At 49.6% G+C, this 27,730-nt stretch overlaps 1 long non-coding RNA gene and 1 pseudogene across 1 annotated transcript; one reads left to right on the top strand and one right to left on the bottom strand.

Annotated features, from left to right (window-relative positions):
- The first annotated feature begins 64 nt into the window (after positions 1-64).
- Positions 65-12,754, top strand: LOC104139515 (uncharacterized). Its single transcript, XR_011139864.1, has 4 exons — positions 65-164; positions 3,105-3,433; positions 3,524-3,587; positions 12,533-12,754. It is a non-coding gene; the product is annotated as an uncharacterized lncRNA (long non-coding RNA).
- A 9,200-nt stretch (positions 12,755-21,954) lies between these two features.
- Positions 21,955-26,526, bottom strand: LOC104139519 (interferon-induced very large GTPase 1-like; annotated as a pseudogene).
- Between the last annotated feature and the right edge of the window lie 1,204 nt (positions 26,527-27,730).

Raw genomic sequence — 27,730 nt, 5'->3', positions numbered from 1 at the left:
CATCGTTGCGGAGGAGGTTGCTGAGGGCTGGCTCGTAGTTGCTCTGTCACAGCAAGGGCTGGCACAAAGCTGCACCTTGGCAGCAAGAACTGAGGGAGTATTCATCGTTCAGTATGAAGACTGCTGCTTTTTCACATGGCTGGGGGAACAGGAAAGCATAAAGTGTATGTAAAAGCATGTTTTACCTGTTTTTTCTATTTGGAATTTTGTGGTCCTGGTCACCCATCAGACCCCAGCACTCAGCACTGCCAGCTTCCGCTGCTAAATACTCCTTCTGCCTAGCATCCTACTGGTTTGTGTATGCGTGTATTTATTGAGGAGCTGATGTTTCATTTGCTTTTCTCTCACGGATGGCAAACTGGCATCACCGCATCTCACAATAGCTTGCAAAGGTATAGCACCCTTTCTGTGCTGTTGCCAGGCAAGCAGACAGCAATCTCACTTTCTCAGTCTGAGGCTCTCTTATGACAAAGAAAAATGGAGTTTGAGGTTCAGAACCTAAGAGCAGTGGTATAGGGCTAACACTAACTAATCATCACTTTCACTTACAGTAAAACTTTTACTGCATGCTTGATTGCCTAGTGGTTTTGAAATCTTATGAATATTTTTATTTTAACTGGTAGGAGAGCTGGATTTATGTTAGACTCCAAAGTGCTCTGATGATAGTTTTATGGAATGACACAGATCATTTATTTTTGCAAGTAACAAGCTGAGCTTCTGCACTCTATCTCTGTACTTCTAAGCATAGTAGGGGAGATGTGTTATTATGATGGTTGATTGGATAGCTATAACTTATCGTAGTTCTTGCAAATTCAGAACTGCCTGTAAGCGAACTAAAAACTGTACTACAAAATAATCCCCCATATAATGTTCTGATAATTAAACCCCTTTGACAATTACATCATACATTATCTGGATTAGCCAGATCCATTACTCATCACTGGTGCCTTGGACAAAACAAAGCTGGTACGCTAGGGACTGTCAGCTGAGCAGATGCTCCTATGGAAGAAAGCAGCCAAGTACCTTTTATGTAATATGAGCACCAGCATACTGGAGAAAGGTATTACTTCAGCTTGCAGAAGTTCCTGGAGTTTAGAAACCAGGAAAGGGGAAGAATTGAAAGCACTGTATTGACCATACCACATTTGAATACTAATTTTTATGCATACTTTGCTGCTTTGCTATAATTATGCTTTGCTAAAACCTGTATATACAAATATATATATAGCACAGAGCACAGAGCTTTGCATTTCTTCTATTTATAAGAATTAAATGCAACAGAATAGAAGAAAATCTGAAAGAATATTTCCTTTCTTTCTGAATATAATTAAATTACTTCTTTAGTTATTATAAGGGAATATTTTACTAATTATAGAAGTTTATACTGGAGAATGGGGTTACAAATATAATGTGTAGAGACATTCTTACTGGCATGTTAGTGTGTTTTTTTAGTGGCAAGATATTTGGCAAAGCTGGTAATACCAGGGCCATATTATTTTAGATTGCTGTTGCACCGTTCTGCAGAATAAACTGCCAGAGTGGGAGGATTCTGAGGATGGAAGCTTATTTCCTCTCCCTGCTCCCACTAGCAATGCGTTGCTCATGTAAAGGTGTGGAAAGCAAAAGTCTGCGTGCACTAAGAACATCCTGTTTCCATAGTGTTTTGCGCTAGTGGAAACCTTCTTAACAGCTTTGTCCTTTCTGAAGCAAATCATTTTATCCAAATGCCTGATGGGGGTTGTGGAAAAGTGGATAGATCTAAGCGGCCTGTTCCAGCTACTGAGTGCAATTCAGGAACTAAGGAAGATTCAACATCCTCGGAGTGACTCAGCAGTTTAGAGGTGACATTTTATTCTGTCCCATCCTGATGAGAACATATAGTTGCCTTTACAGAGCAAGCGGTGACTCTGGCTGAAACTTCACGTTATTATTAATTAATTAATTTATTTATTTATTTATTTAATGGCAGTTTTCAAGTAACCTTAGGCCTTTCGACTGCAGAGAAATTCCAGAGAAGTAGGCAACATCTAACTAGGAAAAGTTAGATAGGAGTCTTACACCATATTCTGTAAGTCAAAATTGAATTGGGGTTTATCAGTATAAGCCTTCGACATGGGGAGATTTAGGATACATTACCTCTTAAAAATCTTCATAAGATTTTTAAGTTGGAGCCTTTTTAGTAAAGGTGTCTCTAGTTTTATTGTTTGTTTTAAAAAATATTATTCTGGTGAATGTTTTCCTTTTTAGAACCAGTTCTTTTTTTTGTCATAGTAAGGTGACGAATGGTCGTTGCCAGTCTCATGCACCCTGGTGGTGTGATAAAAAGCCAGTGCATCTGGGGAGTCTGGTACGTGAGCTTTGATAGATGAACTGTGGCAGTTTAAGGCCTCTATGCCCTGCCCCAGAATACGACCAGGAAAATTCCCTTAGGCTGGTGCTTTAACGTAAAGCCATCTTCATCTGCAGTGTGAGCTGATAAGCTGTGAACAGCATTTACTAAAGTGTGACTTCGTGCCCAATTTTCAAGCTCCTTTGCAAGGACAGTAAGCTCTCGTAGAAGAATGGGGTGAAGAAATGGGGACAACTTTGCCATTCATCATTGAGCTCTGACAGGTATAGCTGCTTTTACGAGAGCTCAGATCTTCTTGTCTGACAATAACAGTGCTTTCCAGTCATCAGCTGTCTCGCAATTGTCATAGAGCTCCTTCTCCATGTTTACAGATGAAGTCATGATGCAAGAAGTAAGGGCGACGGAGGGAGATGGAAAACGATCAGAAGGTCCCTCTAAATATGAGTAATATTTTATGCTAATGATTATAAAGTTTTTATTAACTTTATAACAAGATGCAGTATTGTAAAACCATATGCTCATGCTGCCTTTTCTAGACAGGCTAGAAACACTGACTGAGTAATACAAAAGAAGACAAGTTCATTCTGTCTCTCCAAAATGAGTTATATTGTTTGGTTCTTGTGAATATTTGAATTATGCTAGTCTGGATGTGAAATGGTCACAGATTCCCAGGATTATATAACTCTGACTATGGATGATTGCTTGTAACTAAAAGTTTATTGTTTATCTTGTTATTTAACTTTCTCTTCCTTAGCTATCGTCACCTGCTATTAATCCTGCTCCCATATACAGTATGTTTCCAGCTCTGGATCTGAATACGTGCCTTGGACTCAGTTACATTAAATATTGCACGAGATCCTACTGTTCACCAGCTCTGGCTCTGCTATCGCATGCTTTATTTTCCACCCAAACATACAGAAACTGCAGAATGATCATCCACTGTGTTCTTTGGTATAACCTCAGATGATCAGCTATATGCCAGAGATAACAACAGCAAAGAACAGCGTGCAAACAACCTTTACTTTGGAAGTTGGTTGCGTTATGCACATGAATCACAGACTAACTTCATTTGCTTCAAGCAAGGTGTGTAGTCCAAGTCTGGCATTTACGCTCTGCATGGTCGTTGGAGAGAGGAAAACTTCTTCAGATGGTGATTTTTCCGTTCTAACATAGATATCTCTAACGGGTAGAAGAAGTCACTTAAGTGGATGTGGCTCTCTCTCTTCACGGACTATAGGTAAGTCTAGATGATGAACTTAAGCTAGACAGCTAACTTTCAGATGACTCCTATCTACAAATTATTGAATGCTTACAGAAAAAAGAAGAGTAAAAATCAGAAACACTCCTGAATGATTTACAACAGACCTACTTAAATTAATGAAATTTCTATTAAAACCTGATAAAAAAGGAAATCATATTTAAAAAAGAGGAAATGAGCTACTTTTGTAGTGAACTAGTGCTGGTTCCAGGGCGATATGCTTGAAAACAGCCTTTTCTGCCGCACACAGAATTGAGAAGGAATATCTACAGTAGGCTCACCAGCTGGTTTTAACTATAGACATTCACTGAGGAATTTTACCTTTGAAATGTACAATGTGAGATATAGAACAAGACATATGCCCTGTCCTAAACAGGAATTTTGTGTAAAACAAATACAGAAAGTTCAGGGAAGGTTCATGAGCAAGGCAGCATACTGTCACTGTAACCCACCATGGGGACTTCTCTCATTTTCATAAAGCAAGTCAAGTTGCAAGTTTTCTCTCAAGTTTCATAAAACAATTTGGAGACCTTTGAGTCTGTCAGATTACAAATTTAGATAGGGAATTGCCAAGAAATTCAGCCCTGGAACTGGGAAAGGTATCTTCCCTCCTTTCCCCCCCTCCCCCCCCACCCGGTCCCCTGAGGTACAGGGGAAGTAAAAGAAAAGTAAATTTGAGAATAAAGTATAGAGACTGAAGAATTCAACTCAAGTCAATGTATATGTCACTGCACTTCACTAAGCAAATACCAAAGCATGAGGGAATACCCAGTTACTCTAGAGCTACCATTGTATCAATCCCATTTTACAGATAAGGAAACTGAGGCATGAAGAAATTTTGGCACTCTTAGGACTCTTCTGTATCAGGCTTCTCTTGAAAGTTTAAGACCATAAACTTTCCACCTTTGCAGGATTAGGAAGGAATATTCACTGAATGCACTAAACTAATGAAACTAATGAAAGCAACAGCCAGGCAGCTGAGAAGTTAATTGCCCTGAGTTCACTTGCTTTCTGAAACAGCATGTCACAGCTCCCCTGGGCTAAGTGCAGACTGCAAGTTCGGGGTATCTAGAAAAGCAGTGCTCTCTTCCTCAGCTTACTAAGATTGTTCCATTACTTCCTTTACATTTTCTAGCCTGATAAAAAGCAGGCCTTTTAAAAAGTAAATATAATTCACATAGATTTCCTGGGGCTTCTTTCCATTTAAGCCTGGCTGCTCTGTTATGTGTTCACGTGCAGCATGGGCTAATAGTCTTGTTGCTTGGCACAAGGTATGAGTAAAGTATGCTGTAGCCTGGAAAGAAAAAGAAATGCCTTTTAAACCTTTGCTGCTCCTACAGTGGTGTCTCCTGAGGAAAAATAAAATGTTATGTCTCTGAGAAGAGCAAAGGTAGATTGCATTGCCCTGGCTGTGTGAGGGGACCCATGCCAGTGAGTAGCAGCCAAGCCAGCTGCGAGGCGGGCGCAGGCACTGCTGTGATGCTCCCAGCGAGTGGCTCGCAGGGTGTGCCGCACCGCGTCTTGCTCCCGCCTGTGCTTACAAGATACAGTCAAGCCCAATTAAAAACATGACTGCAGGGTTTTGCCAGAGAGAGCAGGTTAGTGCCTGCAATTAAACTGGTTACTAATTATGTGGTAGGATTTTTTTCTTCAATGCTTAATTTGTTTCAGTGAACGCCATCACTGTGTACGCGTGTGAGTGCATCTGTGTGTATATTGAGGAAGCAGTGTTCTAAAAATGTTTTTTTTCCTTTAGCTATTTCCTTTTGCTCTTTGCCTCTCTCAGTTCTCAAACAGTAAATTATACTTATTTAATATCTCTGTCACAATTCAAATTTGCACCAGCATCATTTGGAGAATTTTCACTCTCTTGTGCCAGGCCTGTGTTAGCCTCCAGGTGCTCATCTGTGGAGGTCACTGTGGGCCTCACAGTCATTTAGCTATATGTTAATCTTGAGTCCTTCAGTAGACTCTGGACCGTTATGGATAATTTTCTTTTTATTGTTCTTTAATTAAACAGAAAATGATAAATTGTTTATGTCTAATGTGCAGCCTACAAATATGCACTGCCCGGTTCATTAGCATTACTATATGACATATGAAAAGAATGGAAAGGGATAGATTAATGGAGCTGCATGCTGATCACAGTTTTGCTTGGAAACCTCAGATATCTGCAATCTGACAGCCATTCACAGACTGCTGTCTGGCCTGATCAGATGTTGCTGAGCTGTGACTAAAAACCAGCAGCTTTTTTTTTAAACACATATTTCAAAATTATGCATTAAAGAGATTATTGATCGTTGCTGTGCAAAATGTAATAAATGACAAAGCTACTAAGCTAATTCCCCTAATGTGAAAAGGATAATAAAATATAGGAAAAGATTTTTAGACAAGAGAAAAGCAAAATTGCCTTCTACAAAGCACATTAGAGTATTAGTCAGAAGAACTGCAGCCACAACACAAAATCCTGCTTTATCTGATGTAGGCAGGTCTTTGGGAGGAACAGTGGTTGCAGGACACTCCTACGGCTCTCTGGAGGTGCTCATCACAGTCAGAAAGACTCATCTGTATCTGCTTACCCATATATTCTGCTTTTACCTTTTCCTTTGCACTTATATCTGGCATGCTCTCAGCCTTTCTTCCTTTGTTGGATGAACTCCTGTAGATTAGTTGGTTCTCATGCATGTTATTCTATTGAATACCAAAGATGCAAGCTCCAACCGCAAAGAAATTTACATCTACATGAAGAGAGTATAAAACGCTACTGTTTTCATTTTGTCATATTTACTCCGTCCTTGTGTAAATGAAAAAAAAATGAGGAAAGTGGAAAAAGAAGCCCAACAGCTGCAAAATCAGGGTTTTAACAGGGATGAGCATATATGTGCAGTTATATGTTTTTTTTAACACGTTGACAATTACCTGCTTTTATTTTCTCCATTCTCCATTTTGTAAAGCTTTTCCACTTCAGGGCTGGATAATTAACCAATTAAACGCCTTTTCCAAAACCCCTCACCAGAGGTTTGCAAACCCAGATTGGAGGTACTGCTGTCAGTAAGAGGTTGGGTCCTGCTTGGGATAGAGGAAAAGGGTTGTTTGCTGTCCCTGGTGTCTCTTCTGCCCAGTTCTCCAAACTCAGTCCTCCCTTTACCCACACGGGACAGAAGAAGCAGACAGATGAACACCTAGCACTGACTGTGCTGCACCACTGGGAAGACATCCCACGTGTAGGCTGCAGGCTGGTCCCTGAGCACGTGGAGAGGCGTCCATTGCTGAACCCTGACAAGCCGGGCATTGAACAGGTCCCCACAGCCCAAGATCAGGGGGAAGGGCAGGGCCTGCTTAGCCTCCAAGCAGGGAGGAGAGATCTCAGCTGGGCAGACAAGCTGCAACCCACCTTGTCATGGGGAGGAGTGGGGAGGGAGGCAGCCTACGAAAAGTGGCACTTGGACATAACAGCCCTTAACACTGTGCGTTGACCCCAGCTAACTAAATCTTCAGTGCCTCTTCATCTTCAGCTGGCATCTATTTCATACCCCAAAGTCTCTGGGTCCCCTGCTTCCCCCATGCTTGTGTTCTTCTTCCTTGGCACCATGCCATGCCAGGAAAAATTCCTCTACTAGCGTCAATAAAGAACAAACAGCACAATGGAGCCCTGCCCAATCACACATCCAGCAGGGTTCAGTGTGGTGCTGCAGGCCCTGCACTGCCCCACATCCGGCAGGGTTTAGTGCGGTGCTGCAGGCCTTGCATTGCCTTGGCAGGACTGGCACAGCCTTACTGATGCTGAAGGGCAGGAGGAGCTGGGGGGAATGCTGCAGGTGTCTTTGGGCAAGGAGGATCTGAGGGAGCTGATTGCACCTCTCCAACCTTGCAGGGTCACCTGGAGATGTGGGTGGACATGTTCCCCATGGATATGCCAGCACAGGCCCCGCCATTTATATTTCCCCCAGGAAACCAAAGAAGTAAGGAATCTGCCAGCCATCAAACCCCAGGGAAAACCCATGGTTGGGGACGGAGCCCTGCTTCACCCTTCTTCTACTGCTTCTCCATGGCCCAGCTCAGCACAGCCATCTGCCTGGGAACCCCAACCAGACTGGCATGTCCAGAAATCCCAAGACTGGAGGCATCAAATGATGTCTTCCACTTCCCCACAGGTTGTGGAGCTGCCCTTGCAGGGTGGTTCAGTTCCCATCTGTTCAGTTCCCTGCAGCTCCTCATCTCTCTGTGTCTGTCTAGACGAGGAGTTTAAATTGTTAGCTAGTCCCTGGTATGGGGAAGGGGGTAGAACAATGCACCCAGCCCTAACCCTAATTTCAGCAAGGTTCTGCTGATTTATCATCCTAGGGATTTAACGCAGCTCCCATCTCTTTGCCAGGAGTTTCAGCATGTAACACGAGCTGACAGTGTGGCCTGTTAGCTCTGAAGAGCATCCCTGTGTTGCTTGGACAAGTGCTAGGTGCTATAGAGGAACAGCACAGAGAAAGCCCCCCCTGCCCCCGCAACAGGAGCAGACAGGAGGGTGCTGGCACTGAAGATGGCAGGAGTCTCACAGTCCCACAGGAGTCCCTGGCACTTCCAACCATGTGATGTGATTGTGGCCACATGGCTGCCTTTCTCTAACACAGTCTTCCAGTCCTCTTCTAGCCCATCCACATTGCAGCTGCTTCCAGTTCAAGGAAACTGGCTTCTGCTTTTCCTCTGCCAGCTCCCACTGGAGCTGGTTTATCCATCAGCACAATTCCCAACTGAACTGAGTGTGGCTGGGAAACTCCAGTTGCCTGCACACCAAAGGCAATGCTGAGAATATCTTACAGGCTCCAAACTTGCTGGAGTCCTAGGAAAGACAGTGATGCCCGATGAAGTGACTGGGACACAAGACCAGGTACAGCCTTCGGAGCTGACTTCTGAAGGCAAGGGAAAATTGTCCTGTGTTTCCAGGAGGGTGACCCAGTTGGGTAAGGTGGGGAAATGAGGAAAAGAGCTGGATTCAGACTGTTTTGCAGGGCCAACAGACCCGCATTGTAGCCACAAATCTACCTCAGACTAAGCCTGTGCTGCCTCCTAGAGCCTTTGGCTTGGGCCATGCAGCAGTTCAGAGTAGATGACGGTAAAAATCCCTTTGTTGCTCCTCTGACCCTGCCTGGGCTGTCTCCAAGTTCAGGCATGATTTCCCTCTGTGTTCCTGCCCTCTTGGTCCCTAGGTCAAGACCCCTGCGAGTAGAGTCCTGCAGTTGACGTTCCTGGCCCCTGTTTCCTGCAGCATCATCCCATTCCCTTCTGCCCACCCCATCTCCTCCTGCCCCTTCCCACTGTTTCCCCCGTGCCTCACTTCCTTGTCTCCCTTCCTCCTGCCAGATATGAGCTTAGAGTGATAGTGTGGAACACAGAGGAGGTCATCCTGGAGGACGATGACTACTTCACTGGCAAGAAATCCAGTGACATTTTTGTCAGCGGGGTATGTATGATGTGGCTGGCCAGTGCCACCACTTCCACTTCTCCTCGTGGTGGGGTCACAGAATCACAGAATCGTTTAGGTTGGATGGGACCTCTGGAGATCATCTAGTCCAACCTCCCTGTTCAAGCAGGGACCTCTAGAGCATATTGCCCAGGATCACATCCAGACGGGTTTTGAATACCTCCAGGGAAGGAGACTCCACTACCTCTCTGGGCAACCTGTTCTAATGCTCTGTCACCCTCACAGCAAAGAAGTTTTTTCTCAGGTTCAGATGGAACTGCCTGTGCTTCAGTTTCTGCCCATTGCCTCTTCTCCTGTCACTGGGCACCACGGAGAAGAGACTGGCCTCATCCTTGTGACACTCCCCCTTCAGATACTTGTACACGTTGATGAGATTGCCTCTGTGCCTTCTCTTCTCCAGGCTCAACAGGCCCAGCTCTCTCAGTCTTTCTTCACAGGAGACATGCTCCAGCCCTCTAATCATCTTGGTAGCCCTCCGCTGGACTCTCTGCAGTAGCGCCATGTCTCTCTTGTAGTGGGGAGCCCAGAACTGGACCCAGTACTCCAGGGGAGGCCTCCCCAGGGCTGAGGAGAGGGGCAGGATCACCTCCCTCCACCTGCTGGCAACACTCTGCCTCATGCACCCCAGGATCCCATTGGCCTTCTTGGCCACAAGGGCTCATGGCTGGCTCAGGCTTAACTCGGTGTCTACCAGCACTCCCAGGTCCTTCTCGGCAGAGCTCCTTTCCAGCAGGTCAACCCCCAGCCTGTACTGCTGCATGGGATTATTCCTGCCTAGGTGCAGGACCTTGCACTTGCCTTGGTTGAACTTCAGGAGGTTCCTCTCGGCCCACCTCTCCAGCCTGTCCAGGTCCCTCTGAAGGGCAGCACAGTCTTCTGGTGTGTCAGCCACTCCCCCCAGTTTAGTCTCATCAGCAAACTTGCTGAGGGTGCACTCTGTCCCTTCCTCCAGGTCATGGATGAACATATTGAACAAGACTGGACCCAGGACTGACCCCTGGGGGACACCACTAGCCACAGGCCTCCAACTTGACTCTGCGCCATTCACCACAACCCTCTGAGCTCGGCCATCCAGCCAGTTCTCAATCCACCTCACCGTCCACTCATCTAGCCCACACTTCCTGAGCTTACCTACGAGGATGTGATGGGAGACAGTGTCAAAAGCCTTGCTGAAGTCCTGGTGCTCACTTAGGCCCCAGGGCTGGTTTTGGAGAGGGGGGTTCTGTGATGCAGCTAGGAAGGGTTTCCCCATGGGGAGGGCCAGATAGTGCCAATGCTGCTGTTATGTCCTGTGCTCTGTCTCTGCCTCTGTGTCTCTCTTGCTGGGTGCTTGACCTGCTGCGTGTGTCTGTCTGTGCTGCCTGGCCTGGTTGCCCAGCTTTGAGCTGTGGGTCATTATCTGGAACACCGATGAGGTGTTTTTGGAAGATGATGCTTTCCTGGTGGGAGAGAAGATGTCTGACATCTACGTCGGGGGTAGTGGCCGAGGCCTTGCTGCTTGGTCCCTTCTGCCCCTCTCCCCTTGGACAGGACCTGAGTGTGGGCTGTTCCTCTACTCGTCTCTGCCTCAGGTCTGCTTCCTGACATTCATAGCTCCTGGCAGGCACAGTGCTTCCGTCCCCCTTGGCTCTGGTCTTGGTGTCCCCACTTGGGTCTTCAGCCCAACATGCCTCCACTTCCAGCATCTGTATCCAAATTCCAGGTAGCTTCCTGGTGACCCTATCTCTGCTTCTCTCTCACGTACCACTTCCAAAACTCCCCTGTTTTAGAGACAAGAGAACCCGCACCTTCACATACCAATTCTTTACGAGACATTTCTCTCACGAGCTGCCAGCATACAGCTAAATCTGGAGATGGGGGGGTGGAGAAGGTTTTCTGTAGCTCTAGATCCAATGTTGTGTTACTAGAGCCACCGATTAAATTCCAGTCCTCCCCACAATCTCAGACCCCACTAACCCTCCCCATATTCAGCATGAGGCAGATGGTACCTATGGACCATCTCTGAGTGAGCCCTGGCCCACGATTTACCTTAACGTGCTTGTGAGACCCTTTTCTCCTGTCCTCATATACCAGGGCTCTGAGACTGGCCCTCAACATGGGCTCCGCCAAATTCGGTCACCAAATTTCCCTTTCCCATCCCTTCAGAGCTACCTGAACTGCCTGCTTCAGCAAGAGAGGATTTGGATTTCCCGGAATTCAAGCTCGGATCCTTTCATTCATTTTTAATTGACACACACAGGTTAAGATGCAACTAGATCATAGTGCAATGTGCAGCAGGCAAGAAAACAAGCTTTCTCCAAAGGCTTAAACCCTATGTCATGGCAAAGAGGCATGAGGAGGAAGGTCAGATTAGTGTAACAGAATCTAAGGCTGATGGCTGACATCACACCATGCACTGATTTCCCACATCTCTGCTAAACTACTCACTGCTTCCTAAAAGCCATCCTGCTGCTCTGCAGGCTTGTCTGCTGAGGCCAGGTCTCCTCCTCTTGCACCTCATGCTGCTCTTAGAGAACTCGTTCCATTTTCTATCTCTGGTCCTGTTTGCAGAGTGCAGTGGAGGGTTGTTGCAGAGTGCAGTGGAGGGTTGTTTAGGGCTGTGCATCCAGTGCCTCCCTCCGCATTCCCAATGCCATGCTGCACAGAGAGCAGGTGCCCTTGGAGCTATGAACTTTAACATGCTGGAAGGACCCATGCTCTCTCCATCATTCATGCCATTGCTGCATACTGGCAGACCTGTGAAATTTGTGTCTGTGTACGTGTGTGTGAGGGGGACAAGGTCTTGTCACTGTCTGTTTCAAGGCAGGTAAGAAGGTGATTTATGCATGTGTGGCTTTTCTTCAATGATTCTGAATCTGAAATGTGACAGGCCTTCCCTTTGTGCTTGGGGTGGGATTGCTTGCCCTGTGTGTTTTGCAGGGCAGAGCAGGAGTGTCAACATGCTCAGAGTCCAGGGGAACAACCCTGTAGTAAGTGTCTAAGCACAGACCCATGTCCTTGCTGGCTGCAGCCCCTCAGGACCAACAGGCTCACAAAAATCTGAGAGTTCCCTGAGGAATAGAGGTGTCCTGTCATGTCAAAGAAGCTGAGGAACATCCATAATGCTCGTTCCAGCAAGCTCTGCTCCAGACTTCCCAGCAATGCTCCCTGCTCCTTTCCATCTCTTGAACATCCCCCTGCCCAGAGAAAGACCCCGATAACCAGCTTGCATTTTGCTCCCTCAATCACCCTGTTCCCTCTAGGGCCCTCATGCCCATGTTGCCTCTTGGAGAGGCTGACATGGTGATTTGAGCAACCCTAGCCCATTGCTCATTACTCTTGAGTCCTTCCAGTCTGTCCATGCCTTGCTGGCCTGGAGACATCCCAGCTGTATGCACAGGATGGCCCTGTGCCCTCTCCTCCCTCCTGCTAATATGTGCCACCCCTTCCATCCCTCTGGGCCCTGCAGGTGGCTGAAGGGCCAGCAGGAGGGCAAGCAAGACACAGATGTCCATTACCGCATGCGAGGGCAACTTCAGCTGGCGCTCCACCTTTCCCTTTGACTACCTGATGGCAGAGGATAAGATCGTCATCTCCAAGGAGTCCATGTTCTCCTGGGACGAGATTGAATACAAGATCCCTGCTCGCCTCACCCTGCAGGTCTGGGATGCCGACCACTTCTCAGCTGATGATTTCCTTGGTAAGGGGGGAGAGCCAGCTGAGCTGTGGTGACAGGGAACCTGGGGGGATAGCGGGGGGTTACATGGCTGATGGAGCAGGAAGGCATGTGGGATGAGACAAGGTTTATGTAGGAACAGATCCTGGAAGGACAGCCCTGGTCTTTAAGCCAACTGTGTCCTACAAACCCCTTTGGATGCTGCATGTAAGAGCAGTTAGGCTAAGAGGCCTTGTCTTCATGCTGCTGTTCAAAGGCTGCTCCTGTAGCAAAGGCATTAGCTTTTTACCTTAGTTCCCTATCTGTGAGCTCTATGCCCAAGTTAGTTTTGGAGTGCAGGGTGGCTGGAAGCCGTGGGCAGATGATTGAGAGGGTGAGAGGATGTGGGGACATGACCCAAAAAGCAGGATATATTGGAGAGATCAGAGGATGCATGGCCATAGATGTGTGGGAGGATCCCAGGACACACCGCTCGGAAATGCTCGCCAGGGCAGGAAATGTTGGCCTAGCCCGCCTCCAGCCAAAGACTCACAGTGGAAGGGTGCCACCATCTATCCTTCCTCCTCTCCTACCAGGGGCAATTGAGCTGGACCTGAACCACTTTCCCCAGGGAGCTAAGACTGCAAAGCAGTGCAGCATGGAGATGGTGACAAATGAGGCAGAGCTGCCCATGGTTTCCCTCTTCAAGCAGAAGCGACTGAAAGGCTGGTGGCCCTTTGTGGCCAGGGATGAAAACGATGAGCTGGAGATCACGGCAAGGATGGAGAGAAGTGGGGGGATTTTCTGTCCTGGGGACTGCATCCTCTGTGTACATGGAGGCACCTTTGCAGCACTCGTTCATGCCTGCTTCTGCTACACTGGGTCCCCTCTGCTCACCATGTCCCTGGCTGGCACCATCTCTGGGGCTTGCGGTGGAGAGCATTGCCCATGTCTCGGCAGGCCTCTCTCTGCTCCCTGCAGGGAAAAGTTGAAGCTGAACTACACCTCCTGACAGCAGAAGAGGCAGAGAAATCCCCTGCTGGGCTCGCTCGCAATGAGCCTGACCCACTGGAGAAACCCAAGTAAGTAGGAGACCCCTCTCCCCCAGCAGATGCCTAGATTTGTGGGAGATGCTGCGTTGGGTGGTTCCCGGGGAGGTAGCCAGGCAGGGGAAGGTTAGAAAGGGGTCACTTATCTGGGGATGTAGGAATGAGGGCTGTGGGCAGGGTAAAAGGCACAGAGTCACCTCTCCTGCTTCATTCCACTGCCCTCTATTTACTTCCCTGCTTTTCCTTATCCTCTTCCTTCTCTCCCTTCCTTCCTAGCTCCATCCCCCTTTCCCAGCCTCCCACCTCTTCTTCTTCCCCTCTGGTACCCGTTGCCAGGATATCAGCTTCATCTGACCCCCCCCCCCTCTCCCCCCTCAAATCCCTGCACTCCTTCTGGCACAAATTCTGCTGGCGCCTCTTGGAAACCCTCCTGATCCTCAAGGTCAGGCTCTTTCACTCCATGAAGGGTTATCCAAGGAAGGAGATTGTGGGCTCTCTCACAGTGCCCCTCTCCATTGCCAGCTGGGCTTGTAAAAGGAAAGTCAAGGCTGTGCCAGGGTGCGAGCAGACTGCGGTGAGCCGGGGAGGATCATGCACTTGGGCAGCCACAGGAAAGCCACATCTGGGTGGGGATGGTTGCTGTGGCCCCAACCCAGAGAGAGCCTGCTGCACCCTGGAGTGGCTGGGTGGGACACAATGCTGCCGCCACAGCATTTGCTCACATGTTGGTTGTATTGCTTGTTGTGCCTGCCCTCCCTTTCTGTGGCCACGGCATTCATGACAGATGCTTGCTTCCCCAACAGCCGCCCAGACACATCCTTCATGAGGTTCCTCAACCCCCTCAAGTCCATCAAATACCTCACCTGCACCCGCTACAAGTGGCTCATCATCAAAATAGTGTTGGCCCTGCTGCTCCTCATCCTGCTGGCCCTCTTCCTTTACAGCATGCCAGGCTACATGGTCAAGAAGCTCGTGGGAGCGTGAGGCAAAGGGGCCACCCCCACACGCCTAGCCCAGCGCCACCGCCTGCCCCAGCCCCATGCCCTTCTCCTCGCCTCTGCCTTGCAGCAACCTTGAGGGACATCTCCTCCCTGCTGCTGTGCCTCCTATTTTGCGTTTCTGCTTTGTGGATCCCTTTCTTGGCTTTACTCTCAGAGCAGTGGGGTTGGAGAAGGCCTCTGGTCCCCAGGCTGTCCTGTGTCCCTCACCTGGGCTGGGAGAGATGCCTGGCTGGCTACTATGGGTCACCCATGCTGTGGGTCCCAGATGCCTTGACCCACTGGGGACAGAGGTCGGTGCCCCGTCTGGGCAGCTCAGCTCCTCTGCCCCAGCAGAAAGCAGAGGGAGCACTAGGGTTGCGTTGCTGGAGCTGTGGAAATGCTGCCTAAATGCTTGTTCACAGGACACGTTAAAAGCAGTCATGAACCAGTGACGTGGGGCAGAGCAGCCAGGGCTTGCTGGGAGCACGCCAGCCCCTCGGGCTTGGGGACAAGGCACAGAGCAGCCCCAAAGCCTGGCCTCCATGCCAGCACTGCCGCTGCCCCCCTCCTAGCCCTGAAGGTCACTGCCCCTGACTGCAGGGGCTGATGCCACCACAGAGGATGCCAGTCATCCTGCCCCAACAGCAGTTGAGACTTGGCAGAGCCCTTGGGCTCTGCAAGGGGCAGACCTGGCTGTCCCATCCCCAGGAAGGGAGCTCAAGCATCTTTCTAAGGCCATTGAAACCAGCAGTGGTGGTGGGACTTCCCTGAAGGCTCACATGGAGCCACGTTCTCTGGTGCTGCTGGTTTACTTATTTATTTTGTACTGACCACTACTTATTGGGGCTGGGGCTTTTCTTGCTGTGTATATTGGGGGGGGAGGGAGGGAGGGAGGAAGGGAAGAAGGGAAGGTCTCTTTCTTCAGCCCACTGCAATATTAAGCTGTTGAAGATCCACCTTTCTCAGCTTCAAGTGTGCAAGACCCTTACTCACTACCTGGGGAGCTCTTGGGGTTGTTTTTAGGATGATGTTGTTTTGATTTGTCAATAAAAGTTGGTTTAAGCTCTTCTAGAAGAGCTGTTGTCTGCCACTGCCCTCTGTTACCCAGCCACACATGCCCTGGGGGTTCACCCCCAGCCCCGAGCACAGATTGGACCCCCCAGGGCGGAGACTCATTGCCATACCAAATGCCACCATAGATTCCAGAATAGTTTATGTGGTCAGGGTCCTCTGCAGATCTTCTAGTCCAACCCCCCTGCTTGAAGCTTGGCCAGCTGGAGCAGCTTGCTCATGGTCATGTCCAGTCAAGTTTGTATTATCTACAAGAATGGAGACTCCACAGACTCTCTGGGGAACTCATTCCAGTGTTTAATCACCCTCATAGTAAAGAAGTTTTTTTCTTATCTTTAAGTGACATTTCCTGTACTTCAGTTTGTGCCAATTGCCACTTCTCCTGTCATTCAGCATCACTGAGAGGAGTCTTGCTCTCTCTTCTTAACTCCCCCCCCATCACACACTAAGATGATCCCCCTGAGCCTTCTCCTCTCGAGGCTAAACAGTCCCAGCTTTCTCAGGCTCTCCTTGTCTGACAGATGCTCCGCTCCCTTAACCATCTTCATGGCCCTTTGCTGGATTCACTACAGCAGCTCCGTGTCTCTCTTGTACTGGGGAGTCCAGAACTGGACACAGTACTCCAGGTGTGTCCTCAGCAGTGCTGTGTGGAGGGGAAGGATCACCTCCCTCGACCTGCTGGTAAAGCTCTTCCTAATGCAGCTCATGATGCTGTTGGCCTTTTCAGTCGATTGGCCCCAGCCTGTATTGGTGCATGGAGTTGTTCCTGTCCGGCTGCAGAACTTGGCATTTCCTTCTGCCCCACCCTGGGCTTGGAGTTTGTGCAATGCTGAGGGAGCTCCTCTAGTCCTGGCTGCAAGGCCGAGGACTGGAGGGGACTGAGGAGCAGGATCCCTGATCTGCTTTGCTGGAGGGGGCCTTCAGCCTCATTGAAAGAGCACAGAGAAACACTGGCTGGAGTGATCTGGTGATGGGGGAAGAGATGGTTTCACACAGGACTCCTCCACAGCCCTCTGAGGTGCTGGGCAATTGGCATGGGCCAGCTATACTGCTTGGCAGTGCTCAGGGCTTGGTGATCAGGGGAGCCAGGAGGCAGGGCCCAGACAGTCACATGATTCTTTCTCTCCAGAACATGTGCCAAGGCCTGGCTGAAATTTACTTAGTCACATGAGTCTTTAGTGTTACTTGAAGGCTGTGATAGGAGGTGGGCTAGTGGATCCTGCACTGGCCATTTGAGTATCTAGTGACAAAGGAAAAGTGTCAGCAGCTTGTAAATGGTGCTTAGTCTTGAGTAGATATTTTCTTTAACGTCAGAGCAGCAGTCCCTGCCAGCATTTTCTCCTTTCTTGTTTCTTCTACCCAAACCTTTCACAGTCTCTCTCCTCATAACCCTACAGTGATCCACATTCAATGACTGGTTTCAGATACACCCTTCTTCTCCTTATGGGCCCCTCAAAAATGCAAGATGCCTTTTTACTTTCTCTCACTGCTCAGTTTCTACAACTGCCTGCTATCATCAGCATGGTACAAACACAAACGTTAATCTCACCTTCCTATTCTACACATCATGCGTTTTGCCCCACTTTCCTTAGAAGCCTAAAGATCACCAAGTCCTAGTTTCTCTATGTGAGTGACTGTCTGTTTGGCATGCTCTGTCTTGAGGACCTGCTGGCCATTTCACACGAAGGATTGTTTGAGATCTCAAGGAGAAATGCGTTCTTACAAATCTCATGGAAAAAACTGGCAGCTAGAAGAAAAAGGATGTTATCAGTGGCCTTGCTGAAGCAAACTACCAGGCATCAGAGAAGTGCAGTGAGGGGGACACTCCAAATAGATGGTGACCTCCAGTGCCCCTTCCCATGTGTTCTCAAAAACAAGCAGCAAAAGCTTTTTGCTCCCAGTTTGTTAAGCATGGAGCAAAACAATCAGAAAATGAGCTGCAATTCTGCACTTGCCTTTCTGTTTCTCCTCTTCCAAGGAAGAGGTGTTTGCTCTGAGCAGAAATGAAGTGAGGCACAGAGCAGACCCAGTCTGGTGGAGCGCAGCACTTTGTTGTGGTAGCCCTGTTTGCCAAGAAACCCTGTGGTGGCCTGAGGTCAATGCCTATCCCTGCTAGTGGAGTGTGGATGGAGTGGAGCTGGGTGGACTTCCATTCCCAAAGCCAGTAAGAGCTCATTCCTCTTTGAGATCTGTGAGTTACCCATGTTTTATAGGCGCTTTGGTGCTTTCCCATGGCACTCGACTTTTGCCCTGGCTCTAATATTTGCTTGACTCAGGTGTCACTGGTGTAGTTGGAGACCTGGGCTGAACTTCCTGAGCAGAACTGGTTCTGCTCATTAGAAATAAAGCACCACATAAGTTTGGATTATTGGGAGGGAGGAGAAAATTTCAGCAGATGTCCTAGGGAAACAGTAATCTCTCAATTAAAAAGGCTCCCCCCAGGCATCACTGTCCCTGTCAGCTCGAGAGATGGTCTTTCATGCAGTAGTTTCTTCTCCATTCCTCCCCTGCAGTTTCAACATCTCTCATTCCTGATTTCTCAGGAGGATGGGTAGGTCTACAGACCATTCTCCAGAAGGTTTTACACCCCTGACTCAGGACTCCCTCACCTCTAACTGTGCCTGCAGCTTCTCCCTGACGCTGCATTCAGCCCTTAGTCCCAGGGGCACCAGGAAAGGGCCACCGCTCCTTGCCACAGTGACCAGACCAAATCACAGGGGTTTGCTGTGAAAGGCAAAGCAGACTCTGTCTCCATGGGAAGTGTTATTGCCATGGGAGAGCTCTGGAGCCAGACATCAGGCCTGGTCGGGCTCCCTTTCCCATCTTGGGGGGCTCTCTGCACACTGCTGCAGCACAGGGGCAGGGCCCTCCTCACCCTGCGGTGTCCCAGCCCTCCCCGAAGCATCAGAGCTCAGCCCCTTGCAGGGTCACTGACCACACAGCCTCTCACAGTCACAGACTCACAGAAAGGCTGAGGTTGGCAGGGACCTCAGGAGATCATCTAGTCTCTCCTACCAGTCCTACCTGCTCACACCCTGCCTTCTGCCTGCCATCGCCAGCCAGTGATCAGCAGTGCACCCTCAGCAAGTTTGCTGATGATGCTAAACTGGGAGGAGTGGCTGACACAGCAGAAGGCTGTGCTGCCCTTCAGAGGGAGCTGGACAGGCTGGAGAGGTGGGCGGAGAGGAACCTCCTGAAGTTCAACAAAGGCAAGTGCAAGGTCCTGCACCTGGGGAGGAATAACCCCATGCAGCAGTACAGGCTGGGTGTTGACCTGCTGGAAAGCAGCTCTGCCGAGAAGGACCTGGGAGTGCTGGTAGACACCGAGTTAAGCCTGAGCCAGCAGTGTGCCCTTGTGGCCAAGAAGGCCACTGGTCTCCTGGGGTGCATTAGGCAGAGTGTTGCCAGCAGGTGGAGGGAGGAGATCCTGCCCCTCTCCTCAGCCCTGGGGAGGCCTCCCCTGGAGTACTGGGTCCAGTTCTGGGCTCCCCACTACAAGAGAGACATGGCGCTACTGCAGAGAGTCCAGCGGAGGGCTCCAAAGAGGATGAGGGGACTGGAGCACCTCTCCTGTGAAGAAAGACTGAGAGAGCTGGGCCTGTTGAGCCTGGAGAAGAGAAGGCTCAGAGGCAATCTCATCAACGTGTGCAAGTATCTGAAGGGTGGGTGTCGCAAGGATGGGGCCAGACGCTTCTCCGTGGTGCTCAGGGACAGGAGAAGAGGCAACGGGCACAAACTGAACCACAGGCAGTTCCATCTGAGCATGAGGACAAACAACTTTGCTGTGAGGGTGACAGAGCCCTGGAGCAGGCTGCCCGGAGAGGTAGTGGAGTGTCCTTCCCTGGAGATATTCAAAACTCGCCGGGACGTGATCCTGCACAATGTGCTCTAGGTGACGTTGCATGAGCAGGGGGTTTGGACTACAAGATCTCCAGAGGTCCCTTCCAACCTCAACCATTCTGTGATTCTGTGATCCCTACCTACTGGGCTGGGGAAAGAATTGGTTTAGGAGCCCTCTGCTCCCCAAAGGCTGCCTATGCCATCTTGAGAGTGGGAAACCTGTCCTCATGCCCTGGGCCTCCTTGCACATTCCTCCATAGCTTCCAAGCAAAATAAGTACTGGGCATCTCTATCCCAGCCTCCTCCTCAAAGCAGGCTCAGCACTTAACATTGAGAGCAGCCTGCTCAGGTTTTCTCCACTCTGGTCTTGAAAGTTCTCAAAGACAGAGATCCCTCAGCCTGTTTGGGACCCTCGCTTCACTGCAGGTGGGTACAACCATCCCTCGGGAAACCTTGTCAGACCTAGCAAGGCCCAGCTGCCCTTGGCACTCCCCTAATAGGCCCAGCTCCCCTCAGCTCCCCCATAACAGGCTCCAGCACACCCACAGAAGCACCCCCCTAATAGGTCAGCTCCCCTCAGCTCCACTATTACATGGCACAGTACCCCCAAAAGAGGCCCAGCTCCCCTCAGCTCCCCCATAACAGGGCACAGTACCCCCATAAGAGGCCCAGCCCCTGTGAGATTCCCCAAAAAAGGGCCCAGCAACCCCAACAAAAGGCCCAGAACCCCTCAGATCCCCTGTAGTAGGCCCAGCTCCCCTCAGCTCTCCCAAAATAGAACTCAGTTGCCCCAAAAACAAGGCCCAGATCCCCTCAGCACCCCCATGAAATGCCCCGCAGCCCCAATACAAGGCTCAGATCCCCTCAGCATCCCCACGACAAGCCCAGCACTCCCAATACAAGGCCAGCTCCCCCAAAACAACGCCCGGATCCCCTCAGCACCTTGACAAGCCCAGCTCTCCCAATACAAGGCCCAGCTCCCCCAAAACAACGCCCGGATCCCCTCAGCACCTTGACAAGCCCAGCTCTCCCAATACAAGGCCCAGCTCCCCCAAAACAACGCCCGGATCCCCTCAGCACCTTGACTAGCCCAGCTGTCCCAATACAAGGCCCAGCTCCCCTCAGCACCGCCATGACAAGCCCAGCACCCCTAAAACAAGGCCCAGCTCCCCTCAGCATCCCCATGACAAGCCCAGCACCCCCACGACAAGCCCAGATCCCCTCAGTACCCCCCCAACAAGCCCAGCACCCCACACACAAGGCCCAGCTCCCCTCAGCACCCCCACGACAAGCCCAGCACTCCCAAAACAAGGCCCAGCACCCCCAGCACAAGGCCCAGATCCCCTCAGCACTCCCAACACAAGGCCCAGCTCCCCTCAGCACCCCAACGACAAGCCCAGTACTCCCAAAACAAGGCCCAGCACCCCCAACACAAGGCCCAGATCCCCTCAGCTCCCCCACGACAAGCCCAGGACCAGGAGAGACCCTGACTAGCGTTGGACCCGCTCTTCCGCTTTTCACACCTTGTATCCGCCCTGGGCCTGATTCCACATTGCTTAAATCTCTGTGCATCTGTGGCAGGAGCCGTGCAAATCTCTATGTCCACCACCTGAGCCAGGAGGGAGAGGTGGCCCTCTTGGGACAGCCTTCAGTCCTCCCCATGGAGACGAGCGTACTGGACCTGACTTGCCACAGGAGAGTGCGACCAGCTCTTGCCAGGCTCAGCAGGAGACACCTGGACTCTGCAGCAAGGCTTAGTAAGGGGGCTTCAGGACTGGGTCCTGCGGAAGACCTTCCCAAAGGCACCTGGCACTTTCTCTCCCCACAACCTCCCCATCAGCACCCGCACGATGCTTCCCACATACAAGGAGAATGTCAGGAAGTGAGAGCAGGCAACAGGCCCCTTTTACCGTTTATTGCTGGTACAGAGCTATGAACACGGCAACATGTGTTACAGACAGAGCAGAGCCACAGGATCAAACACAAGATAGAGACTTGGTAAAAGGTGGCATTCCGTGACATCTTCATTCCTGAGGACATCAGATGAGGGGATCCTATCAGTCCAGTTGGACTTTAAAATCACATACTTCAGCAGAAACTCTGCTTCATGGAGTCCATAAGTTAAACACTCTCCAGAAGTGAACCCACTTATGGAGAGGAAAAGAAAGTCAAAGATGTGATGTATAGGCCATGGTATTATCTAGGTGTGTATCTTGCCGCTTCTGCTGGCTATTTTTTGGGTGCTTTCCAGAAGGCTAGCCCTTGAGTTTATTGCATACATGTTTCGGAAGTAAGACTAGGAACTGAAATACAAAGGTATGAAATGAAATTCAGCTCCCAGCAGGAATAATCTCTTGGACTGCCTGCAAGGGATGCCAATACATTCAGTCCATTCCAGACAGTTTTGGTGCTGTGAGATGCCATGTTGAGGTGATAGCTGTTCTACCTCAGAGATCACATCTTTCTTCGTACCCTTTTCCCATTCTGGAGGGATTGCTCCTTTGCCCTCAAATTTTGCACAGTAATCTTGTTGCAGTTGTGAGCGGAAACAGCACACAAACCATTTCCTGTATGCCTGCGTGGAGCTTTCTGGTGTGAGGCTCCAATTGGCATAAGCTGATCCTGCTTTTCTATACTTTGTATAGGAAACCTCATTGTTATCATCAAGCACAAGGAAATAGTGACTTGCTACAAGACTGGAGCAAATCTCAATGACAAACTGATTTCTTCTAACCCACTGGGTCCCATTGAGGACTTGAGGGCGATGGAAGTGAACACTGTGGTCCCCATCATGAGCACATATTGTGTTTGTACAAAGAGCACTGCAGAATGGGCATTGCTTACAGCATCCGTGGAGCTGTTCAACTAATATTGTATGAGGTGTCCAGTTAAAAGCTTTCAGATCAGTCACTGAAAATTCCTGTTTCAGGTTTGCTAGCACAGGGGCCAGTGCTTTACTCATTGCCTCCTTCAGGAGCTCTATGTCCTTTATTTCTTGATGCTCAATGCTTTTCAGATGACTTCTGGGAAGTTCAAAATTAGCTCCAAGTCTGCTACAAAATTCATCTAGCCATAGGGAGACATTTTCACAGTTATCTTTGACAACTTGAGTAGACACAAAAATAGCAGAAGCAACAAGAGTCTGGAATGAATTCAGGGAAATATTTAACAAGTTCTTCAGCCTTGAATTGTTCTTGTCTAAGCAATAGTTGTTAACACAATTTTCAACGAAACCTTCTAAAAATTGTTTGGGAAATGAATGTACTGCCTGAACTTCTCAAAATTCTCTTCCTCTGCAAGAGAGATGAGAATAGCCATTTCTAGTTTAGATCGATTGCCATTGAAAGCTGGAGAGTTAGACTCTTCATATACACTGCCTGTCGAAGAGCTCCTGAAAGCTTATCACATAAAAAATCAGCAAATGCTGTGACAGAGGGCGCTCCTTGGCAGGAAATCTGGAAACTTGTGAAGAAGTCTTCTCTCTCACACTCCAGGTAAAAAGTTGGGTCATTTGCTCTTTTGAAAGCCTCCTGCATATTTTCAAACCTTTCTGCTGCCATTTTGCATAGAGACACTGATAAATGTATTCTGTATCAATTAGTGAAGACATATTTGGAGTTCCTGGCTCAATTCTGGTAATATCGCAGCTGCCCAAAGGCTTTTTCATGAAGGGCAGTGCTCCCTTCATGACAACCTGCTTGGAAATAGCCATGGTAAATGCATTCTTCTGCAAGAAGCATTTTATTTTTTCCTCTGTGTTTGATTCTTGCTTGAAATGTTCCAGCAGAATATTCTCAATAGCAAGGTTTATGTTTGGTTCTGCAGGAGGAGGTGCATTTGAAGATACTTTGTAGACCCATTGTTTCCAGAGGTTATCAAAGTGTTGCCTCAGCTTTTCTTCATGCAGCTCTTCATTCTTTGGCGACAAAGCCAACATTTGGCTTCTCTTGACAAGCTCGTGTTCATATTCGGACTTCTTCTGATCCACTTTGCTCTGATTCTTCTCCAGTTCAATGAACTGTGCAGACTTTCTCTGTGTCTCATCAGCAAGTGCTTCTCTGAGATCTTTCGGTTGATTTTCAATGCTTGCTTTCCACTGAATCAAAAGCCCACTGGCTTCATCTTCCCTGAAATACTGTTCCAAGTCTTTCCAGAGGGTCTCATATTTATCTTGCACTTCCTTCATAAGGCTTCTTTGGGTCATATGCAGAATTTCTCCCTTTTTAATTCGATTGTTCAGTTTCATTTGCAAGTCTAGGATGTGGCTCCTCAGCTGCCAGGTCCACTGGCTGTACGTTGTTTCTAACTTGTTGTATGCGGCAATTTCCCGAGTGTTTTTGAAACTGAAAACGAACTTTTCATTCAGCAGAGCCTTCCACAAGTCACTCATATGAACTTTCAAGCTTGAGAGCCTTAAAATACTGCCCTGCAATCCCTTCTTGGCAGCTTGGAGAATTTTGCTCTTTAACTCCTGCACATTTTGGCTCTGTGTGGGGTTGGGTGGGGCCATTGGTGGGTTTCCTTGCCAGAGGTGAGCAAAGTAGTGAATGTGGGTGTTCACATCAAAGCGGATGACATTGCTGAAGCAGGTGACATCCCAGAATTCCTGCTGGGTGGCTATCACTGCCATTTCATCCAGCTTTTCCTGCAGGTGTCTTTGTCCTTCCATGTTTTGTTCCTTTGCAGTTATTTCTCCAACATTGTGGTGCACAAAGCAGCAGCTTGGTGAAAGATTGACTTGCTTCATCCGGAGAAAAGCCTGCCCAGCTAGCTGAAGGACATCTTGCATGTCTCAAGGATTTTCTCCCAAGATATTGATCAGAGTCATGTTGCCAATGCCAATGCCAAAGGTGGCTAGCTCATTGTCATGATTAAGTGACTGCTTATTGGCCACCTCTATGGCACAAAGTCCTCCTGTGTCAACAATCAGCCTGTAATCAAAGTCCATGGCCTCTTGGGGTTTCTTGTCCACCTGAAGCTGCTGCATAAATGCTCCCCGCGTGCGTCTCCCCGCACTGACATTCCCTGAACATTTTCCTCCACTGCAGGAAGTACTTGGTGGTGGCTTCAGAATCAGGAAGCAGGACTGGCTTCCTGAGCTCCTTTGGAGGGAATCCTTTTTCCAACTGCTTCTGTCTTATAGCATGTTTTCCTGATTCCATTGCACTGCAATGCTGTTCAATGCTCCTGTTCCTCTTGTCTTGCAGGCGGGTGAGTCGCCTTGTCTTTGCTACACCGCTCATGCCATAATTCTCCTTGAAGAGGCAAGAACTTTTCTTTCACGCTTGATAAACTGTTCTCCTTGCAGGCGGCCACCAGTGCTTGTGCCATGGCCTTGGCCCCTTTGCACTCTTCTTTTGTCTTCATCAAGAAGAAATCCATCTGGGCGAGCAGTTCCCGCACATACGTCTAGACTGCAACTACCCTCTATGTCGTCTAGTAAAGCTCTGATTGCAGTTGCCAGATCATCAACTAGGTCGGCCTCCTTTCTGTTCTTGATGGGTATGTTTCTGTTGAGGTTGCTCTTAGATACTTTGATGTTCTCATTGGTTCTCCTCACTGCTCTGCCCTCTTTCTCAGTAAGACCACCAATAAAAGGCTTTGGTGACTTCCAGAAATCACATCCAAGCTGCTTACCTACCTCCTTCTCATCAGAAGTGGTGAGTAGGACCACATTTAGAGAAGCTGTCTCCTGTACAAATGTAACTTGCTGTATGTGCTCTCTTGCATCCCCATGTAAGCTACTGAATGCGATGCAGTTCTCAAATCTGTCATCATTTCTTCCACTGAGACAGGATCAAGAGATCTCCACAACACCTTTCATTAGAAAACAGTCTTTGGTGCTGCCTTTGCAATGTCAATGGAAGAAAGTGTCATGCTTGCATTTACTCAGCAGAGCATTCGGGAGCTGAGACTTGGAAGAGGAAGGAGAACTCCCGATCCATATGAAGGACACAATGAGTGTGTCTGCCTGATCAATCAGTTTGTTTTTGTGCCTCTTAATTGTAGTCTGCTTTCCCAATTGTTCCGTCGCTTTCCAGCTCTTTTTAACTTGGCTGAGGGACCAGAGAGGGAACTCTCTTGGTGAGGTGCATGGATTTGGTAGCAGGAGGGTGAGCGCCAAGTGGCAGAAAGTGAGTTTTGTTGAAATGTACTGTCTCATGAAATCATCGGAACCATGAAACATCGCCACCTGGAGGTCCATGGGATGTGTGTGTGTCAGACCTGTTGTAACAGGGGCATCCCCTTCTTCACTCTCAGCATTTAAAAACTGACTGTAAATATCTGAGGCATTATCTGAGCACTCAGTGCCAAGGCTTGTTGCATTCAGTGTGCTCAAAATGCCTTATTTTGCTTTGCCATCCTCCTGGCAAACCAGATACCTTACATGGTAGTCCAGCATCAGCAGCTTCTGCAGAAAATGGAAGGGGTATTCACTGCCAATCCTGGGCTGGCTGTCACATAGGGCAGTCTTGTCGATAACATGAAAATCTGCCCTCCCCCTTTTCCTTGGGTAGTAATTTTCTAGTCCCAGTTGTTTGATCGAGTTGAGGAACTCTTGGCCTCTGGAATGCTCATTCATTTTAGGATCCTCTGACTGTTCTGCTGAGGGTGATGGCTTGGATGAATCTTTCTGCTTAGCCCCCTGACAAATAGTAATTCTCCCCTGTTTTACAACTTCTTTCTGCAGATCACTGTTGGAGGCTACACATTCTCCATTCACAAGGGAATTCAGATCTTTCTCCAGAGCGCCCCCAGGATCACATCCACCATGCTTTTTAAGGATCTCACAGACTTCTTCTGACAGCGAGTTTCCTATGTGATGTTTCATCTGAGCTAAGCATTTAAACTTCTGCTCTGGAGACATGTTTTTGCATGTTGCTGCTGTACTCAGACCTGTCAGGAGCAGGAAAGCCTGAGTTCTGGGAATGGCTGGGTTCCTAAGACTCAAGTAGCATTCATGTGCCTTTTTCATTTCACTTAACATGAAGTGTTTCACTCTCGCCTCCCGCTGAATCTTGCACAGAGGTTTATTGACGCTGGCCCGGAGGTGGCAAAGGTGTCTAGCTCTGCGGGCGCTGGTTACTGGCACCTCTGCCCAGGCGCGGAGCCTGCTGCTGGCCCAAAGCAGGTGGCCCTTGCCTGGCGCCTCCTGAGCATTCGCCGTGGCCCCCGCAGGAGGGAGGCGCATCTGCGGATGCCCTTGCGCAGCCTTCTGAAGGCGCCTCCAGGGCAGGCTGGGCAAAGCAGGGAGGCCAGGGCCGCTGTGCAGCCAGCAGCTGCAGCGGGAGGGGAGGGCGCCTCCGGTGGTGGGGTCCAGAGCTGCATAGTGGGCCAGCGCTGCAGGGAGGTGGCACACGCTGGCTCCTCATCCTCTTCCTCCTCGGACTGCCCAGGGGGTGAAACTGGCCGCACTGTGCCTTCCCCTGTCAGTGGGACGGGTGCCCAGGCACAGTGCAGGATGGACCGGCGTGGGATGTGCGCAGGCCAGTCGAAATGTGGGGCTTTGGGGAGGCAGTCCAGCAGCTCATGGCCTTCCTCACTCAGGAACACGGTCTGATTGTGCCCAAAGCGAACCCGCCTGCATGGTGGGGATGGCGGGAGGGCTGTGGGCACAAGCAGCTTGCCCAGCACTCCTGCAGGTGTTGGGGGAGTGTCCAGCAGGATGGAGGGTGGCTGCAGTGGGAGAAGGCCATCCAACTTCCAGCCATCCGTTTCCAGCTCCGAGGTCGGCAGGAGGTGGCGAGGGGGCAAGATGTCCTCGCTTGTGAGCCTGGGAGGGAGAAAGGAGGTGAGGAGGCTGCCTTTGGTGCCCCAGGGGGAAGCCCTGGTGGCAGCAGATGCTAAAGGGTGCCAGGCTGTGGGCGGAGGGGGCGCTGGGGCCAGGGCTGCAGCAGTGGGCAAGGAGCAAAGGGGCTTCCCAGTTGGTGAGCAGCAGGCATGTGGCATGTCCTGGGCATCCTGCACATCGACCCCAGCCCTAGCCATGCCATGCCCTGCTCTTTGGGGGGCCCAGGCCAGGCGCAGGTCTGTGGCTCTGGGCTGCATCGGGCTCTTGCCTGGGGTGGGCC

Source organism: Struthio camelus, chromosome 3 (assembly GCF_040807025.1).
Source record: "Struthio camelus isolate bStrCam1 chromosome 3, bStrCam1.hap1, whole genome shotgun sequence".
Taxonomy (NCBI): domain Eukaryota; kingdom Metazoa; phylum Chordata; class Aves; order Struthioniformes; family Struthionidae; genus Struthio; species Struthio camelus.
Note: the sequence above shows the minus strand (reverse complement) of the source record. Positions and strands in the feature narration are given on the sequence as shown.